Raw genomic sequence first — 22,627 nt, forward strand, 5'->3', positions numbered from 1 at the left:
TGTATTTCCTATCTATATTGTAAATTTAAAATTTTCAAATATCTTCTGGCCTCTAACAGTTTTATATATATATATATATATATATATATGCCTGAGATTTTAGAACAACGTTTATCTCTAAAAGCGAGTCACAGGAAGTGCCATTTCGTATTATTGATTTTCAACTTTTTTACCATTTTCTCGAAAACTGTGCAGTCGTTTTAATTAAACAATTTTGATCAGCCAAATCATATTAATAGACAATTAAATGGTCTTTAAAATCAGCTAGATCTTATCTTCATAGAAATAATCTGGCAGGGCTTATGCCGAATTTTTAAAACGTTTCCTCCGTTTACTTGAAGTAACTAACCATTCCTAATTGTTAGCTATCAAAAAGAATTTGATTGTTAAATATAGGTGAAAATAAATGTTTTCTGTTTCCATGGTTGATATGACAATAATCGTAACCTCTTGACTATTGCAATAACATCCTTGGAATCACGAAAACATAATAATAGTTATTTTTTACTTAAACTATAAATCGAAAATTTTAGGGAGGATGACTGCTATCGAGAACAGTACAGAAGTTGCCTTCTAGAAACTATGAAAGATCAATTTCAACCCAAAGTAAGGATTTTTATTATTACTTTTGGAGTTTTTCTTTATTTATTATGCTGTAAAATTTAATAAGAATTCAAATCATTTATATAAATAATAATCATTTCAAATAAACTTAATTATTGCTATTTTAGTAAACTAAATAAATTCTTAAATTGTTATAATATAAATTAATTATATTAGTATTTTAATTTTTTTTAAAAAAAAGTTTGATGGCCGCACTGTCTACTATAGTTGCCCACATATTTCTCTTTAGTGAGCCAGTTGAAAAATCCAAATAAGACCAGACACAATACTCCCATTCACGTTCTGGTGAACCCCTGCAAAATTTACCAGCGCTTATTTCCTTTTGGTGATGGGCTCATTACCCAATCCAATAACATTAAAGGCCCATTTCAATCAACTGAGTAATTTTGTGACCAAGACTAGCAAACAAGACCAAGACTAACTAACCTTACTTCAATTTCTTCTTGACTTGGAAACCATAAAAAATAAAACTAGTTCATCCATTCAAAATTATTTATCTATTTGTAAATATTACTGAAATTTATAAAAATAACTATAATGTGTTAGATTTAAAAACGATTTTACTCAAATTATTTAAACAAAATAAGTTCAAAACCAAAGCAGTATAATTCTGTTTGAGGTTGTGCTTTTGGTGCATATATGATATATTTATTTTTTTTATAATCATATATGAAGAAGCTTGGAGCCAATTGAATCGTGTACAATACAAAGCATGATTTTGGTTGAATAGAAAAAGAAGATACATTCCGGTTTTCAAATCGTATTGAGATGGTGACATAGCCCAGACGTATAACTTAACGCCTACTACAAACCAGGCGTCAGGCTTTCAGCAGGCTTTGTCCCTTTTAAAGTGGCAGAAATCTTCGGATTCAATCTTACTACAAAAAGTCTACGTCCAAATAAGATTTTTCTTTAAATCTATCTTATTCGTAGAGAGTAAAGTTAGTATAGGTCAACTTAATGAATTATCACATTGGATTTAATATTTATCATACATCTTTAAAAGCACATATTATAAAAGTGTTTTAGCTTACTCCCTGGGAAGCTTCTTTGTAATTGATGTATGAAATTAAAAAACTTCATGTACTCAGAATCGAAAATTTTTCTTTTAGACATATAGGAAAAAATTCGGCTTCGGGTCTGACTACAGTTTAATTTGTGTTCCGGAACTGTCGATCGAAAACTCTAATCCAATTATTATGAAGTTATCAAGGATTGTACGGATTGCAACTAGTTGATTTTCGAACAGATTACCTCCACTACTTTCTACGCAAACACATATTGATACATTTATATTTCGAAAACGACTCGTCCAACTCTGCCCTAATCAGATATAAATTGAGGAATAATTTGAAAACTAAACAATTCAAAATCCACAAATGTATTTTACTTGACACTTATGTTTCAAACAGTACACCTCCCTTTATTCTCAAACAACAAATCAAATTTATTCTTAAGCCTTCAAATATAGTTAATTTTATATTCTTGTATTTTCAATATGATATAATGATAATAATATTTTTTAAATATATATTTGAATGTATAATATTTTATATTTCTATATTATAAATATCAGTATTTCTATTATATTATATATACTTGGCACATGTTTTGTAAATAAAAAAAGATGATTAATATATGAGGATGTAATAGATATGATTAATTTATTTGTCTATCAATTTATTCGAATTACAATTTATTTAAATTCACTGGCATTACATTTTTTTTTATTATTCAAATCCAGTTTATTCTTTTGACATATAAGATACATTTACTAAGAGGAGTATTTCGCCTTTTTTTAAAAATAGGGTTAAAACATATTTAAAACAATTAGTCAAATATTGATTTGTTCAAATTAATTTGTTTAAATTTAATTCATTAGCTAACTATTGTACAATTCAACAATGTTAAAAAATGACTTGATATAAACAAGACGGTATAGCTAGCATCCAAATAGATCATATCAGAGGTCCAATATAGCTCACTCCCAAAGATGTACACTTATATCATTACTCATCATTATTGTTAATAGTACATTAACATAAAGTGCATTATTTTAATGATATATTAATTATGACTAAGAGTGAGGGAAAGGTTAGGAAAAATATGTCAATTAAAATATATAGGACAGCTGTTTATTTTGTATTCTGTTCTTATCAGAGCTCAAAACTAATACATTATTTTTTTTATTCATATATATAGTTGACCGTATAACTTTAAATATAAGAAGATGGTCAGGGTTGCGGTCAGAAAAGAACAAATAGTTTTTAACTACAACCTTTTCTTGTCCGTTTAACCTATCGGTTTGAACAGCCGTGATAAAGCCCTGCAAAGTGGGGCGAAACGTCGGTCATTAAATAGTTAAAAACTTTGTTGTTTTTTGACCTCAACCCTGACCATCTTCTTATATTTATTATTTTTTATAATTTTTACTACTTACCACACTGACGCATGGGATTATATAGGAGTGAGGTGGTAAGGAGTGGTTTAGCTTCAGCTCTGTTTCCCCGGAGTTACAAAAATATTAGTATTACCTAATTTATTTAAATCAGTTGATGTACGGATTTTTTCTTTCAAGCCTAAACTGATTAAAAAGTTGGAAGTTCGATGAATGTTGGATTGTTGATAAAAAAAAACGGAGCTACATAAATAAGTGATTGCATAGTTTATATGCATACTGGCGCATTATATGCATTTTTTGCCTATATACTTATGAATGGAAAAGTTATTTTAAAAAATATTGCGAAATTTGTATTACAACTTTAATTTCTTACTACTCATTCTCAATTTTAACATTTAAAATTTATCAAATTTGGAGAAGAATGATAGGTTAAATTGAGATAGTCTTATAGAATTTCTATAAAAAAGATAAAAGTTCTATATAAATAATTTTTATGTATAATAGTCTAATTATTTTTTTTAAATGTATAAATAATAAAACAAAAAATAATTTAAACTTTTTATTAGATCCAGCATGACCATTTTATTAAAAAATAATCTATTTTCCAGCATGGCTCGGCTGGTAGTTACTCACTCAACTTAGGAGTTATAGTACATTGGGAAAAAAATTCCCCACTGTTCCTTTTTTTCAAGTTCTTGTAGCTAAGGTTTAGTTTTTTGCCTGGTAATGACATTAAAAATAAGGGATAAGGTTTGGAAGTACACTAATACACCTCTTTGTTAGTAAAACTTTGATTTAGAATGGTTATGTGTTCTTTATAATTAAAAAAACCACTACCATTGACCTCAGGAAACAAAAAAAAAACATACATGTTTACTAAAGAACAGAAAGTAGGTCACGTCGTGGTTATGAAATGTTTGTAGCTTAAGCAATTATAATGAATAATTATTCTTCAATATTTTTATTTTGTAAATTTTACTACGAAGAAATGTCTATTCATAGTAGAGCGAAAACATCATAAAACTAAATTCAACATAAAATTAAATTTATATATAAATTTTAATAATATAAAAAATGTGTTTCAAGAACACATTTTTGTTTTTGAACCTATATTAAGGCTTTAAGAATTTTTTTTTGAATGGGGAGAGTATCACATTATCTGATAGGAATCGTGAATAGGTATAAATAACGAAAAAAATTATCATATCTCTGATTTATTCTTATTATTGTATTTTTACTTAACAATAATGCTGTTTTTTAACATTTTGTTGAGGAATAAAGTTGTTTCCTGGTATAATAAATACTATATTTATATATCATCAGTATATAATGGGCCAATTTATATTATAAATGTACTTAATCATGGTTTCTTCCATTATCGGGATAAACAACGGCTGAATAGGACTTGATCGGCCGAGGAGCCGTAGATCAATGCTAGGGGTTGGGAGCTAACGCGGGACTTGCGTGTATTATCCTGTAAATATTTCATTAGATAGCCCAGTTCGCTGTTGGGCCTCCCTCTTCACTACCTCTTTTCCCTTGTATCTTCTTTTACAGTTATCCGTATTTGTGGCCATCCCCTTAATACATCCTTCGTTTCAAAAACGTTTGTGACAGCAAGGATTTATGTACGGCAACAATATTTTGGAATTCATGAAATAAATAACCATGAATAACCAGATAGATATACCCAATATATAACACATAAAATCAATAACATCATTACATACATTTTTTGGGAGGTAGTTAATTATTAGTGATGAGTTTATCTCTTTTATACATGTGTGTATGTGTATAGTTTAATAGAAACAATAGTAAATCCTTTATTCATTCTTAGACATGTTCCTCTAGAACAATACATGAAAAATAGTATATGGGCTTTAGAGCCTTAGTGTAATAAAATAATTAATACATAATAAAAAAATCATAAACCATAAAACTTTTGAGTCTTCAAACAGAAAAATATAATCTTATTATATTAATAACTTATAATAAAATATTTAAGAGAGTTATTTTAATTAAAAGCATAAATATCTACTGAATTAGTTCAGCAGTTTTTATAAATTCTGATTGTTAATAAAGAACATCTTTTTTAATTCTGTTGGAACAGGATGGATAGGAAATGATCATATAAGCCGGGTTTGTAGGTGAGAAGGGTACTGGAGTTAAGGAAGGGAAAGAGGATCTGATAAGGAAGGATCTGTCAAAATTTGTGGTTCGGTGCAATTGTATATAAGCCTGAAGACCAGGAACTGGTATTTCGGGAATGGACATAGGGTTTTTATTTAAGCAAATCTGATATATATGAATGGGTAACTTGGTAGAGGAAGAATACAAGGAAAAACTTGCAACGGTAGGAGAGGTAAAGCCACTACAACCCCTCATAAAGAGGGATAAAGGCGTCCCTCGATGTATTGAAGATTTATTGTATAGAATAATTTGTTAATAGTTTTACTTTTGCCTCGAGATCCCTAGTGCGCCTACTTACTATACCTAACTATAGCAGTCAAATTTGGGGATATTAAGGAAAAAGCTACGATTCTACTGGTTTAAAATGGAAACAGGTGGCGAAGATTATTTATATATAACTATACTTGCATAAAAAAAAATAAAAGGTTATTTGTATTCATGTCCCAATTTAAAGTTTAGGCTTCCCTAGGCACAAGAATGAAGTTGATAAATAGACCTTTGTGTTTATTGATGTTCATAGATCTGAGCCAAAGATATACTAGAGCTGAATTCCTGTTTTATATTTATAATGAGTCAGTCCATGATTAAATAGTATTAAATAGGATTCACACAGGTAATAAGTGCCATGTTGACTTGCCATTTCTATATAAGAAAATAATTTATCTCCAATACATTTCTCCCAAAGCAAACCAAGGTCTTTTATTCCTTGTTCAAAGACACTGTTGGAGTTTTAATTGATAAATCCAAGAAATGAAAATTATATCGCATTTTAAGTTTGGAATGTATTGTTTTTTAAAAACGTCTAGTACTCTAAAAAAATGATAGTCAGTTGGAGGTGTCAGCATAGCCAGGGAGCATATAGTGAATATGATTTCATGTTGTTTGAAATTTACTGCCAAACATTAAAATAAAATTATACTGGAATTTGAAAATCTCCAGATTTTGCACTTCGATTTTCACTACATTCAGTTTAATAATGGAAATCTAAAAGGTTTTTTAGTTCCACTAATCCAGCTCGTTACATATCTAATAATTTGATTTATTTTGAATATCGGATAGCGATACGGCCATAAATGGTTGACAAGTTGTTGAATCTAAACTGGAAGACTTGTCAGCAAATACGACGAGCATTCTTCATGCACGATATTGGCAATCTGCTTTGTATGGAAGTAAACAACAGCAAAGCTGAAGCGAACTAACGGATAACTGGCATCAGGCTGGCTGTTCCCACAGTCTCTTGAGGCATCGACAGGATTCCGCAAATCGAACGCTTCTAGAACTCCGGAGAGCTTGAGCCGTGAGGTAAATTTTTCAAGCGTCTCGAGTTCCTCCTGAAACAGTTAACTGAATACTTTCTTAAATATATAATGAAGCTGTTTTTTTTTAATGGGAATATTAAAAAATGAGATTCTTCCATTCCATTTTGAAATGACTAAATTTTCGGTGCTAACTGCCGACTTGACTGCTCAAACGCTCAAGTACTATGGGTATTAACACATTGCCTATGCATGGGCTATAGACAGGTTTCGATGTATATTAATACACGGTATGCATGTTAATGGTACATTTCCAATATAAATTATCATATAGGTATTATACTAATGTGTTGTAATTCATTTGAATTTCATATACTTTTTATTGATTTGTTTCATCATCTGGACGTCCTTCAATATTCTACAATTTTTTTTTTTTTTGTACTACAATCTTTTCTTTAGGTCAACAAATAAAACATGATAGTTAATTAATTTATCTTGTACTTTTGACCCGAAAGTTAGCAGGATATAAAAAGTTGTATTAATATTTTTAATTAACCTTGATATACTTTTTTGTAAAAATAATATATAAAGTTTAAAAAAATAGGAATGAATAAATAACAAAAATTAAAATTGCTTTATATCAAGTTGGAGCTTACTCGACTGCTTATTTATTATAATGTCCATAATTTATTCAGTTTTATGCTTTATCCCATTCTAATTTCTTTTTAAATATTAATTATTTAATAATATTATAATAATTAATAATATAAATTAATTATTAAATAATAATACAAATATCTTTTGATCTTATCTCTCATATTTTTTTATCTTTCTCCAACGCAGTTTTGTGGATCTAATACATAAGACAATTTTTAAAAATTAAGTTGATGGAATAAGAATATAAATAATTGTAAGGTAATTGATTCCACTAAGATCCCTCCTCCCCAGATGATATAATTTGAAAAAAAAATTGTTGTTGACGAACCATAAATATTAAAAAATGACGAAAAAATGTTTTGCTGCTTTTATAAAACCCAGAAAATGGCCAAATATTTTCTGATTTAAAATTTTGCTTCCGCCCTTCCAAGAATTATTATGATTAATAACATTTTTATTGTATTTTAAATGTTAAAAAAAAAAAAATATGGCAAGAATTTCATGTTTCTCATTACATCTTCATGCAATCCTCAAAATAATACATCTAGCGCTGATTAAAATTTTTATTTAACAATATATTAGGTTTGAAATTAATTAAAGTTACTTTTAAAGAGCAAGTTATCTCGTAATCAGATAATCGATGAGGTACAGAACCAACAGGTGCGGGCAGAACACTTCGCAGCCATGCATGTTCCGACTGGCAAGTTCTTGTTTTCCAGAGACGATCATTTGTTACTAATCAGAGGAACGAGACAACACGAGGGATGACCTTTGGGTCGCTTTCTGGGAAACTGCTAGGAATCCCATGTTGCAAATGTTGTCTGAGTTATCTAAAATAATAAAATATTATAAAAGCGAACTTCCTATCATAATCTGTTAGCCTCTTTATCTAATCTCTGAGAAAATTTGAAAATAATTTTATATTAAAGGCTTACATCACAGATGTGAACGTTTTATCTCTTAGTTTATCTCAGCGGAATTGTTTTGTTTTTTAAATTCAATTGCGGTGATATAATCTTTATGTGTTTCTAAAAATAAGTAGTTTTTTTTTCTCCTTCGTCTATGAAATCTAGCCATATTTTATATCTGAAATTCAATACTTGTATTCTATTTTAAAACAGTTATTTAAAATATTTTTTTTAATTTATTTGTTTTATTCACAACTATAAATTATAGACTTTATAATTCCGCTCCAATGCTAAGATTTATTCCTTTAGGAGAGCACCGGGCCATTTTATTTTCATTTGGCGTTTAAGAATCAGTATTAATGGAGATGTTACTTGCATAAAAATTTCATAAATATTCAGGAAAAAGAAATATCTATTTTTTCCCCAGATCATTTACAAGTAGCATATTGCTGTTCCAGTTCAAAGATGTAATATCTCAAAAAATGGTTATTTTGCAGTATATATATATCTATACAGTTCAAAACTGCTATATCTTAAAATATTTTTTTTTAGTAAGATTTTATGACATGTGATTTTGTGTTTTACTATACATATCATACCCTATTGATAAGATTACATGCATATCTCAAAATAACCATTTTTTAAGATGTTGAAGAGGGACAGTTATATAATCATAGTGAAATGGCCTATTTATAATATAATAATAAACATTAAGGATTATATGAGAGACTTTCGATTGTTTAGATTAGATACACGAAAAGAAAAAGAATGTCCGTATTCCTTGGAAACTATTTTTCCTTTCCAGGCGAGTTGTGTCAAAGTGATGGCCAACATCACGTTTAGAGCTTTAGAGCTGTCACACATCTCAAAGCCTTGAAAATCTCAAGAATTTGCTTCCAAAGTTTTATGTTTTTGTTTTGAGAATTAATTTGTCTATTAAAATCATATTTTTTTTTCTTGGACATATTTCCCACATGAACAAATTAACGCTAGTAAATTAATTGAAATATTTTTGTATCTTATCAGTGAAGTCTTGAACACAGCATAATCTTTATGAAAATAAAGTTCATGTGCTTTAATGTAAAAATTTAGCCCTCGGACAGGGATGGCAATGAGAATTGAAGTTCTCATCGTAAGTAGACTGCTGTACTTCTAAAGCATTTAAATATAATTCATTCATCATATCTATTATAGAAAATTGTTTTCTGAGATCGTAGATATTATAACTAACAGTTATGAATGTTAGAAACCATTTTATTCAAATGGGACGTGAAATTACCCCTTGTTTGATATGAATTATCCATTAATCACGGTCTAGCCTCCTTTGACTCTATCCTTAAAGAGTCAGTTCAAGAATTAATCTAAAATAGAAATATAATTCGCATTGATCATATTTAGTAATATTATATCCTATATTTAGTAATATTATATCCTATATTTAGTAATATTATATCCTATATTTAGTAAAATAAAAATGTTTTATTTCTAGACTAAACCTTACACTGCCATAATTTTTTTTAATCTCGTAATAGTTAAGTCGTGAAGTAAGAAGGTTGGGTTAGATCTAAATCCAAGACTGCATTAACTTTTGACTAAGCAACAGAGCCTTGGGGTCCGCTAAATATAAAATCTCGATTTTTTTTTTTTTTTTATGTACCCTCATTTCTTGGGCCCCGTTCTTTTCAGAGCTTATAATGGTTTGTAACATGTGGGTCCGAGTTGGTTTATGCCAAGATATGACTAAACTCCATTTATATGACTGAATTCCGTAAGATATGGCCATCGCCTGTTGACTAGGTCATGATAAGGGAGATCCGGCTAGATAGTGAGAACGGCTTTATGTTCTACATGCTCGGCTTATTACGGAGGTTCCCATTACAAGGCTGGGTAGAAAGTTGCCGCTGGGATGCTTGTGCCGATCTCCTCACTCGTCTTTTCCATCAGTTAGTCTAGGCTTTATTACACTATTGTCTAGTATATTAGTATATAAATATATATATGAATAATTAGAAATAATAAAATCTTTATTTTTATTACTAAGTATTAAAAAATTTCAAATAAAAAAACAAGACAATTAACCACTAGGATGGGAAAAATTTCTTGAGCTTTAATCTTTCGAGGTGTTCATCGTTCGAATTCTTCACGCTATAACCACCTCGCGAACTCTATTACTTCACTAATTGAACATCTGAGCAGAGGTGCAATAAAAATTAATAGAATTCCATTTTCATCGATGATAATTGTAGTTTATATTTTATTGTAACTTTTTATTGTTAATTTTCTCTTCATTATAATTAAATGACTTATTATCTTAACGATTAATCAGCGGCTCAATTCTGGTAGTGGATTTACCAGTTATTAATAATGTTCTACCCTATATACCATATTATACTATACTAAATCAAAACTATGTACACATATTTTGAATTTTGTCAGAGTATGTTTATTTACTAAGAGTTTATTTATTTATTTTTTTACTTTAAATGAAATTTGTATTACAACTGTTAATGTCATCCCATCTGAAATTGTTATATCAAACTTTGTGGGATAAAGTTTTGATAATTCTTAATAACAATTTTTTTTTTTCAAACAAGAACCATGAAAAACATTAGTATCATTTTTAGTTATTACTAATATGATTGTTTTAATAATATATCCTGCAAAATGGAACTTCCACAATTGTATCTACAATCACTAAAAATATATTCTAGAGCTGAAAATTCTCTTTCAGCACCGACAAGACATTAATCAAAGCTGCCCTTAATATTAAGTTATTAATTATTATTGATAATTAATATTAATATTACTTAAACTCATTATTAAGTTTAAGTGAAAAAATGTTTTAGGTGAATTATTGACAAATAAATGAAATTAAAACAGCCCTTTTTTATTTTTTGACCTGTACAAAACATAAACGCCCTATGGTAGTTTCATTGCAGTAGAAGTCGTAGAAATAGGATGCTATTTTTTTTTCCTTGAACATTTTTAATGCATTCTAATAAGATAAAAGTCCACCTGAAACTTTTATTTTAAAAACGTTTACATAAAGGCTCTAAAAAAAATTGAAGTAATTTTGAAATTCTAAAACCCATGAAGTTGAAGAAACTTAAAATAAACATATGCTTGATTCATGACATTTTTCAATATTATTCAACTTCAAAAATTACCTGTAGTTGCTTTCAATTAAAATAAATAATCGATTAAATTTATAAATTAGATATAAGTTTTAAATCATGCGTTTCTTAGACAACAACATTTTGTCATTATTTAAAGAAAGTAAATTCATAAATGTTATAAAAAAGTGGTCTGATTATCATATTTATTCAGATCAAACAACTAATCATATTTTCTTTTTCAATCCTTTACATTGATTTTTGTAATTTATAAAGTAGTGGGTGTTTCATATTTTTGTCTAAATAACACTTTTTATACTTTTGTATGATTTAACCCTAGCAGTACCAAGGTAGTATTCATTACGGCCTACTCCAAGGGGGGGGCTCGCCGAGCCCTACACTTCCCAAGACGACCTCCACAAGCCCTCACTTGATTTTAACCCTTATATCATTAATTTTCCTTTTATGGTAAACTTACTCTTTTGAAATATAATAATTTCTTCTTACTTCTGTAAATAAGATGGTAGAATAAGGATTATTTAAAAAAAAAATAAGGACCTAAGGTTTCTATATGCTTTATTATGAAAATGTTTTAATTTGGAATTAAAAAAAGAATAAGAATACATAATACAACAAAAACCTAGGGTCGCTGAAACTTTAATTATTTTCAATTTCATGAATATTTTAAAACAAAAAAAAAATTCTATTGTCTGAACTTAAGTATAAGAATAAAATGTTTATGTTTACAAATGCTCATCACTAGATTCAGCAGGTTCACATGTGTCAACTCTTTTCAGAACAACTAAAAAACCAAAGAAACATATCAGTCCGAAAATATTTTTAAGTAAAAAAAACTGAGGAAATCAGGCCAGTAGTGAGAGTATGGGCGAGCTGGTGCACTTCCGTGAGCAGCCAATCAGAAGCCAGCATTTTGATGAACCACAGGTCCCTTCCCTGCACCAAGGGGGGGGCTCCACCCGCCCTCATCTCATTTTTCTAACACAAATAATTTTTCGTACTCTTCCTCCTTATCAAATATTTTTCAAATCAATTCCAACATGTTGGTAGATAAATTTTAGGCAAATAGATTTTTTTCCTTGTCTGTGAAAAATTTTTTGAGAGCAGTATTAAAAAAAATCGGAAGTGAGGGCTCGGCGAGCCCCCCCCTTGGTGCTGCTAGGGTTAATTTTTCTCTCTTGTTAAAAATAACCAAAGGTTAATCAAATTCTGATCAGTTGTAATAAAATAAAATAATATAAGATGAATTCGTGGTGAGATCTTTTAGATTATAATAAGAACTGTTTTTTTTTTGTTATATGAATTAGTTAAAATATTTACCACATCAAATACAAAATTGAGAAATTATGTGTTTAACTCAGGAAAGATATGAAACGATCCATACGGAAAACAATATTTAAAATCTCCGTGCATTATTGACTAAAACTTTCAGGATTATGAGTTAATTTGCGTAATAAAACAGAACTTAACTGGAGAAATCGCTAAGCTCAAATTCAATTTACTCAAGCTATGGTAAAAGGGCTTAACTGTCAATAACAAATTGAAAATTGATAGGTAGATAATAACATTTATTGAATATATAGTATGTATTTACTAAATTAAACGGGAAAACAATGTTAATAGAAAACGACTGTTTGCCTTTCTGCTGAGAATTAATAGTCTCCCTTATAACTATTATCCTTAACACATACCAAAATAACTAAAAACAATAGTGAAATGAAATGAAAACCTTTCAAGTAGTTCACTAGCTTTTTTAACTGAAATAAATAAATTATTCATTTTATAAATATCTAGTTTCATATTCATTAGAATTAATTAAAAAAAAATTAATTACAACTTGATCATTTTTTTTTTCAACTGTTCAAAACTTTCACTAATTCCAGTCAAAAATATTTTTGGTTTAACGGTTTATCCGCCATTTTTAAGGAAACCACTGAGCTTAAACTTTCTCTTCTGACCTGAAATGAAAAATAATTAATTTCATACGTGAAATTAATTTTAGAGGAAGGTAAATTTCTTTAATTTATAGGTATCTTTATTTCACCAGAATCAATTTTCAAACAAAATGTTCTACGTTTCGGCTTATATATCATTTTCAGGAACACTAAAAATTCAAAACTATATAATTATACGACATCATTATTATTATTGTAATTATTTAAAACAATATATCGGTTACATCTGACTGTCATTTTTTTATTTCTATCCAGTTTTGTAATACAATTCTAAATTGAGTCCAAACATAAATTTATCAAATCGTATTAATTTTTTAAGAAACATTAATATCACAGTTTTAATCTTCATCACTTTTACTATATTTCGTTGAAAAAAATAAATAATTGTTAGATATAAATACCTTATACCTCAATAGAACAAAAATATATAATGGTCAAAGAACGTAATTAACTGATAAAAATTACACATTTGTAAAAGAATGTAAGACTGTGTATAGGATTTAATATATCACTAGATCACATTTGCACATTTTAGAATAGACTTATAGACTCGAATTCCAAAGAAGAGTAGATAAAAAAAACAATGGTTTAGAGAAGGCTGTGATTTTATGGACTTATAACGGTTATTTAATATTCAAAATTTTGTCTTGTTGATATTATTTATTGATTATAACCTTTTTTACAATAGAATAAGTCTAATTTAAATTTAGTAAGGTTAGAAGCACGCGATATATTAATTGTGAATAATTAATTGTATAAAATTTCTAAGTAATGATGTCGGATAACTATATATTTTTGAATTTTTAGTATTCACTGGCATGTAAGCTGAAACGTAGACAATTTTCTTTTTTAAATTAAAATAGTTCAAATAATATTGCCTATAACTTATACAGTAATTTTACTTCATATTCGTTCTACACGATTGTTTTTGTTGTACGTATATTTTTGATGATATTACAAAAAATCAGGAACAACATTTGTTGGTAAATGGTCAATGCTTGAAGTACTATAATTTTACCAAGCTATGGTCTCATATAGCTCATTTCGAATTAAATTTCTGGCATCTTTTATCAGCCCTCAATGTAAAACTGTAAGCTTATCTCTCAGGGATGTAGTTTTGAAGTTATTTAGACTCATGAAAATACCACAGTTTTCACTTAAATTCCTTTTTTTTTTTTTTTTTTTATTTAATGTAATTTACAACTGTACAAAATAATACAATAAGTAAATATGTTGTATGTTTCATACACACTTGAAAATCTTTGGAAGGAACCACCCATTGGTGGTATTTCAAACATTAATTTAAATTAGAAGGTCCCGTGGCCACCTTCTTTTCAGACGCCTTGGAGGATTATCAGGGATCATTAACGATGAAAGATTAAGAATTAATGGGTTAAGATGGTTAAGGAGTTTGGAATGAAAAGATGCATATCTGTTTTGGGCCAAATCTGCAACGAATGGGATGTTAAGGTCTTTGTGAATGAGTTTATTTGTAACGTAATAAGGAGCATCAAGGATTTTACGTAGGATTTTGGAATGTAAGGATTGAATGCGGGAAGAATTTGATGGTTTGGTGGAGCCCCAGAGCTCAATTCCATATGTCCAAATTACTTAAAATCCGAAATATAGTTCTTATTTATCAAAATGCTATCTTTATCCAGTAAAACCATTATTTCTTTTAATAATCTCGCGGAAGAAATCAAAAATTTTATATCTAGGAGTCAGAAACTAAATTCGTATAGACTAAATTAAGAATAAAAAAAATTACAATGTGAAGATATTAGTTAATTTTAATATTTTACCTTCACCCTTTTGTACTTGATATATGTACCAGATATTTTTTAAAATAAATTTTAATGGAAAATAATTATATCTTCATAGTACTACTTTGTAAGTAACGAAAAGTCTTTTTAAAAAATAATTATAGTATGGAGTACTTGGTTGGGTTTTATTTTGCTTTTTATTAAAGCTGCAGCTTAAAGGGAGCCAGTGACGTATTGATCCTTGACTGAGCCTTGGGATGTTCAGTCGCGCCGCGATCTATTACACCAAACTCTGTCCAAGGTTTATTTATCACCCGTCCAACAGGCACCTCAGTGGATCAGGTCCTCACTTAACAGTAACTTGGTTAATGCGGATATCAAAGTTTCGCTCTACAGAAATATATTATATCATAAAATAAAAAAAAAAGATTTATATATCCCAAGCCTTGGCATGAACCTGAATATAATTTAATTGTCAAAATTATAATATATACATCAAACATTAAACAAGATAGCGTGATATCTAATTAAAAAAATTGCATATTTATTATTAAGAGATTTTATTTATTATTACGATATAAAGTGCTCAATAATGTTTATACAGACCATAAACATAACAAATCTCATTACAATTTATGTTATTTTGGTATATTAATATTAATATTTATAATGATTTCCACCGATGCATAAATGATTTAAAATATAAATAAGGAATAAACAATGAAACATAAAAATCAAATTTACTTTATTAATTTTATAATTTGTTTAGTATATTAATATAATTGAATGAATACATTAAAACTAACCACACACATACATATACATATATGCATAAACATACATTCATATATATACATTTTTTTGTGTTTTTCTGTTGGCACTATATATATGGGATATGGTTACCAGATCTACGCTCTATTTGATAGTTGCGTCCAATAGTCTGACGGGCCTCACAAACCCGTGGGGAGTGGGTGGCTGAAGTGTGATCCTACCGTAGAGTATTCACCAATTTCCAGCAGTCACCCATCCAAGCGATCACAATAGAAGTCGCTTAACTTCGTTTTATTTATGTACATCATCACAACATGTCATAATAATAATAATCCTACGGTTAATTTTTAAATAATTATAAAGGATACTGTTAAAAGAAAATTTAAAAAATAATTTTTGAAAGAAGGTGTAGCCATCAGCTATCAAAGGCATTGTTAGTATAGATAAAGAAATGACAATTGTCTCCCAACCAATTTAAATACCAGACTATCTCAGTGGTTTCTAGTTTGACTGTCAGAATTTTGTTTTTAACAAATCTTCAGTAAACAGAACTTGCAGAGATGGAATATAAGAACAGGCTATTTATATACCATATGAATAATTATTCAACTAATTTTTTAGATAATAAATAATTAGTAATGGGAATACAAATAAATAATAATAGGTTGTAATTTTTTATCCATATTCTTTTTCTTAGCCGAAGGCTGAGTAAACTCAAATATCTCTTACAAAAATCTGATTATAATTTCTAATTAGAAATCGATAATAAACTTTCTTTAAAAAAAGAATTACATCAATTTAACTTTTAAACTTTAGCTTAAAATAGGAAAATTCAATTTTTGATTGTTGTTTATTATTATTTTTCTTCCTTATTGCCCATTTATTTTTTCATGGATGAGATCGGTCATTGGGTACTGATAAAGTTGAAGCCCTATTAAAAGAGAAAATTTCCTCCCTATCAATCGTGGATCGACATTATGATCGGGTGACCGTCCTTGAGCACACTGTGCCACTATAAAGAGAGTACCTGACCTTTCAATGGGTTGTGGAAAAACCTGGAGGTTAATCGTGATGCTCAACACACCACCTCCTTTATAACTGTTGCTCAAGAATACTTATCAAGTTTTAAACCAAAGACCTCCGTGTTTTCTTTCTTTCAGACTTTGTGAAACGTTAATATTATTATAATTAATTATAAATTTTTCGTTTAATATCATAACTATGGACTTGACTTTATTTAACTATTATTTGAATTTTCTTAATTACTTTTTCTGAGCGTATTCAAAAACAAAACACCTTCTTGCGTTGTTGAAAAAGCAGCGTTATCTAACAAAGTGAATCCTTGAACCTTCTTCATGGGTTACGATAGTACGATGAATTACATCTAGCACTAATATAGTGCTAATTATAATCATATCAAAATAATAATATAATTTTTATTTATTTTGTTTAACTTTCATTGTTTAACTAAATTGATTCCCTAATGTAGGTTCAGCAGTTATCTGAGCTTGGATTTTCATCTACTTATAAATATTAAATACGAACATATTAATGTAATAATTTTAAAACAAACATTAGAAATATAGAAATGGGATAAAATTATTAAATTTTAATAATTTGACACTATAAGCATATCAATAAGTAACCACGTAAACATTATAAGAGATATCGATAATAAGTTGTGCATTTAAAGTTTTTAAATTCATGAAAAGTTATATTAGGGGTTGGTACCGACTTTCAAAACAGTTCTACTCAATTTACAGTTCCGTCTAGATTTTATTTTTCATTCTCTTGATACGGCTTCCACTTTACGAGTTGTTTCATTCATAAGTTCAATGGTTTTAAGAAAGGAAAGATCAAGTTGTGGGATAGTGAGTACGATGGTAGCTTAATTACTGAAGATAGAAGCCAGATTATTTTTAGAACTGGAATTTCCCAACAATATCTGAGCTTGAGAATCGTCTTCATTAAAACATTGGCCTTTTATGTTACTAAAATCACTTGGGTAGTGTTCAGCAATCTCCAACCAACTTTTCTTGAGAATTTATTGAAGAATAATTATATAACTAGGGTTTGTAGTAATTTTTCTTGAAACTTCGCACTCGGTTTGACACTTATAGAGAGGTCATTTTTAACAGATGAAATCTACAAATCCATTACCCTTACGAAAGGCCTGTGACATTAAGAATTTTATGACAACAACAAATTTCAGAAACTTCCCCGCTTGCATACCATTTGACCAAAGAGGATTCATGGAGGGTTTAGGAAACCGTCCCATGGTTGTACGATTGGTTGGAAATTTAGAGGAAGGGGCCTGCAAAAAATGTACCAATGATAATATTGGTAATTAATTATCTTCAAGTTTAACTTTTTCGTCAGATTAAAACCATGTTTTATAACGACTTTACTAGTTTAGAAAAATGTAAATAAGAAAAGATGAAATAACGATTCTGTATATCATATTTTCGGTTTTCTCCTCGTACATAAAAATAAAAGATAATTAATATTTATACATTTGTTAATTAAATTAAATATTTAAATTGGTTTAAATGCATACCAAATGAGCCAAAACTCGAGTATTGAGTTGATACATTGTGATATATTTTTCAATATAAAATATGATTTTACGTGGAAATCATAGGCCTAGTTAATAGTCTTAGTTCAGTTATAATTCGGTTTGACAACTTTAAAGGTTTCTATTAAAAAAAGCATACATATCTGTGTAAGGGTTACTGCAAATGGTGTTGGTTATTTGATAACTCTCTCATTGTAATAAAAGGCTGGTCGTGTTAGGTAGAATTCTGTTTTTTATCTGTGACAATATTAAACCTAGAAATAAAAATCAACTTTATTACTGGTGTAATGACATTTTTTTTTTTTTAAAGGATTTAAAATAAATAAAAACATGCTTTTATATTGGAATGATGGAGCCAACATCGCTAACAGGTGATTTTATCATCAAAAAGCAATTACAGGTGCATTAATTATAAGAGAGATAGGATAGGCATCGATCGGCCATGGCTTAATGAAATATGCCTCTTCGTTACAATACAGTAATTCCACTTCGTTTAAGAGATATTTTATTTTCGCTGGTTTGTATTTTCGATTAAATAATTTGTACAGTTATTAATTTTAATAGTGACAAGTAAATATTTTAAAAGTACAAGTAAAAGGTATAGAATATATATATTGTATACAAATTCAATGCCATTCCTCATTATTGGCCCCAAAGAAATTTGAATTTTGAATCATAAATATCCATTAAATACATTTTTTTAATCCTCCAAATCTCTATAATACTAAGTTCATGAATAGGATCTATATGATAATGGAAAATATGCGATATTATGTTATATAATTTTACTATTGACTAAATAATACTTACACTGTTAAAATTTGAAAAAAATCGCTCTTCTTAATTATGTTATGAATAAAATACATATATACATTTTATATACAAAGCTGCAATTAAGAACAATCAGTCTTATCACTCTAATTAATTATTCATGCCAGTTATACAAACGAAACTAAATACGAAAAGAAGATAAAAAAAATTGTAAATACTAAAATTAAATAATAGTATTAATAACAATAAAATAAAAGCAAAAGTAAAAATAATACAAATATGATATCTATTAATAAAATATAAGTCGAAATAATAAAAGAAGATAAATAAAATTAATTTTAAGTAAAAATTAAATAAATGAATCTGACGCACAATACATATTTTTTTAATATGTCTCGTCACATGAATTCTTTTAAAACTAAATTAAAACTTCAACTAAATTCAATTATAATTCGTTGCGTCGGTTAAAATGATGGTCATCACAATCTTAAAAATATTCAAGAAAGCTTTGTGCTCAATGAACAATAAAACAATTAAAAAATCTCTAAATTATATTTATTGAACATTTCAAGCACAATTCATTGGTGTCATTCTTTTAAAATTCATGTATCAATATAAGAAATTATATTAAATAAACTGTCGTTGGGGAAGTTGTTAATTTGCTATGATTTTAACTATAATATCTACTGTTCCATTAATTTATGGAAATAATATAATAAGTAAGTAAATAAATCAATAAGAAATAATAAAATCAACTGAATAAATCTAAATAAACAACGAGTTTAAAACATTGTAATAAGTTAGGCAGAACAGCATACCGTCTTCATCACTCATACCCCCTTATCTGCAGCGATAATAATTGTAATAGTTCTGCGATAACATTTTTCCCACGACCCTCATCCGTGAGCTGTTATTAATATCATAAAACTGCTCAAATAACTCAACTTCACTTAAATCGCTCAAAGGCTCCGAGTGAGTGTTTATGCTCAGTTAATGAGAGCCGAGAGCGGACGTTAATCACGGCCTGTCTCCTTAACCATTCTGGAGTGGCACAATCTTATGCAAATGTCTGACAAATGTAGATTGAAGAGTTGTGCAGTGCAGATGTGCATCAGCGAATAACAAACAGCTCCGTCCTACCGCTTTCTAGTAGGGCGTAGAGTACATACCAAATCGTTGCTTGTCCTAGTTTCGCTAAATGTTAGGGTATTAGTGCACCTGAAAGTGCATAACTGCATTAATAATTTCATGTGCACTTCTCTTGAGTTTTATGGCCACAATTTCTGTGTTTGGTTAATTCTTTTATTATATCCTTTAATTTTTATAAAATAATAACAATTAAATTAAAAATTGCGTAAGGAGGTGATTTGGTCAGGATCAGGCTCGACCACCATATTTTGACCCCATTAAGGGTACCCTTTTATGAGGCCGGGTGGACCACAGGGGGGTCACGAACCCCTCAACAGCTACAGGTAACATAATAATTATCTGCCATAGTCGGATTCGAACCCGGGTCTTTGGATTAAGTTATCCATTGCCTAACCTATGAGCTACTCACTCCCTCAAAATAATTATAATATAGAAGATTAAAATTAAAAGAAGAACAACAATAACATATTACAAACAAATAACACGAAACATTATAGGAATATAAATAGATCAGTTTATGCTTAATGATTGGAATGAATGCAGATTTATTAGGAAATGGTTTTAATAAATAAAGTTAAGTATATTAATACTTGAGATGCATTCCTAATAATAATAATTGAAATACTCAATTATAGATGTAATAGGAAGGTACTTTTTAAATATTGAACATTTTTAAAAAGTATGAAATAAATAACTGCTAAATTTATTATTTAGTTGAACCTACCCTCCAATTTACATATACAACAACCTGGTTCCACAAATGAAGACAGTAATATACTTGAAATTTATTTCAGGCAAATGTTTGACATAAGGCTCACGCGTCAAGACAAAATATAAAACGCTAAATTTCCAACTTTATATTTCATACCAGAAAGACATTCTAAATTACCTCACAAACAGAAACCTAACGTATATAATTCTTTACTAAAGCCTGTATGGACTTGACCATTGCATACAAAAATGTAGTCCAAGACAAAAAATTACTTCTTTTTTTAAAACATTTCGGCTTGGGGATAATAATTATCCAGTTTATATACATCGATACATACCGAATCAAGTAAGAACTCGATACTTGCTCAAGATTAACCGTTATTTTTAATTACTTGATCAATAAATATGTAAAAACTAAATAACCCCAAAATTATTTGTCCGTTAGTAATGAAAAGAAATGTTTAAAGCATATTTTTCGCATTAACATAAATCAATTTTGATATAGACCAATCTTTAAACAATCAAATTTAATATAGACAATATAAGTCGAAATATAATTGATATTTCGACTACAAAAAAAAATTAATATCATTAATTTGAACTTGAAGACTGAAGACTTGGAGGCCAAAATATCACATTTTGCTTTATATAAAATGTGGTGTATATATGGCATAAACTTTGGTAGTTATAATATTTCTTTCCGTCTGTTTAATATAAATATCACTAACATAAACATCATAATTTGTCAGAAAAGAAATTCACTGGGCTCACTCATCCGAAGCTGAATTGGCAGTTTAAAACTGTTTTATAGTTCTACGTTATTGTTCTACAGCGATAGGGAAGAGAAATGTGATCTCTATTGACCTTGGTTTTTGAGATTGTCGTCGTCTAAAACGATTTAATTCAATATGATAACTGTAATAGAGCTTGTTTGTTTTGTTATATTTATTAGTTACTATTTATTAAGAGATAAATAAATGTAGCTTATCTAAATATACTATATTAATTTAAGTTGAATACAAATAGAAATAATTTAGCATCTGTTTATAAATAGTTTAAACGCAAATTATTATTATCATATTCACCCTGAGGAAACAATTATCATATTTAAAAATCAAATTTTGCGAAATAATAAAAAGAATCCGAAAAACAAAAAATTCTTTATAAACTTTATTTAATATTTTATAATTCGGCCTTCCACAAAGACAATCTTAATACAATTTTAGAACCAGATCATTAAAAAACAACTTTATGCAGACGATTGTGCCCAGGTCAATTATATCAGTCCACAAATTACCCTAATAAGTCAATTGTTTACATTAAATTAAACACTTTTATCACAGTCAACCTTCTTTGTTAAAATTTATCACAACATCCCATTTAACTGTCCGTTTATAAATAGTATAAATATATGTTATTATCATATCCACCCAGAGGGAACTATTATAACATTTAAAAATAATATTTTGAGAAATAATAAAAAGAATCTGAAAAAATTTTTTTTTAACATTTCATAAATATATATAATCACAATAGTTGGTTTTGGTTTATTTCATCTTAATATCAAAAAGTTTTCGTAAAACAGAAAATAAATGTTAAAATTTTATATAAATAATGTTCAAATATAAAACATAATTTGATTGGTTGAATAATTGTGAACATTTTTTTTATTTGGCTTTTTCAATTTCTAGCTATGTTAAACAAAGAGGGCAATATTTTCAGAGGAGATCCATTTTGCTAAAAAAGTTCCAAAAACAAAATATAT

The 22,627-nt window shown here is 28.3% G+C and overlaps 1 protein-coding gene and 1 long non-coding RNA gene across 2 annotated transcripts in view; both read right to left on the minus strand.

Moving 5' to 3' along the window:
* The window catches only part of LOC106685123 (uncharacterized), a 472,745-nt gene that overhangs the window by 142,469 nt on the left and 307,649 nt on the right, over positions 1–22,627 (minus strand). The window lies entirely within an intron of this gene.
* LOC136796864 (uncharacterized) overlaps positions 13,019–22,627 on the minus strand; it is a 31,519-nt gene continuing 21,910 nt past the window's right edge. The window contains exon 4 of the long non-coding RNA XR_010844639.1: positions 13,019–13,125. This is a non-coding gene — a long non-coding RNA (uncharacterized lncRNA). The remainder of the gene's footprint in view (positions 13,126–22,627) is intronic.

The sequence above is a fragment of the Halyomorpha halys genome, unplaced genomic scaffold (assembly GCF_000696795.3).
Source record: "Halyomorpha halys isolate HHAL.00 unplaced genomic scaffold, Hhal_1.1 Scaffold660.1, whole genome shotgun sequence".
Taxonomy (NCBI): Eukaryota; Metazoa; Arthropoda; class Insecta; order Hemiptera; family Pentatomidae; genus Halyomorpha; species Halyomorpha halys.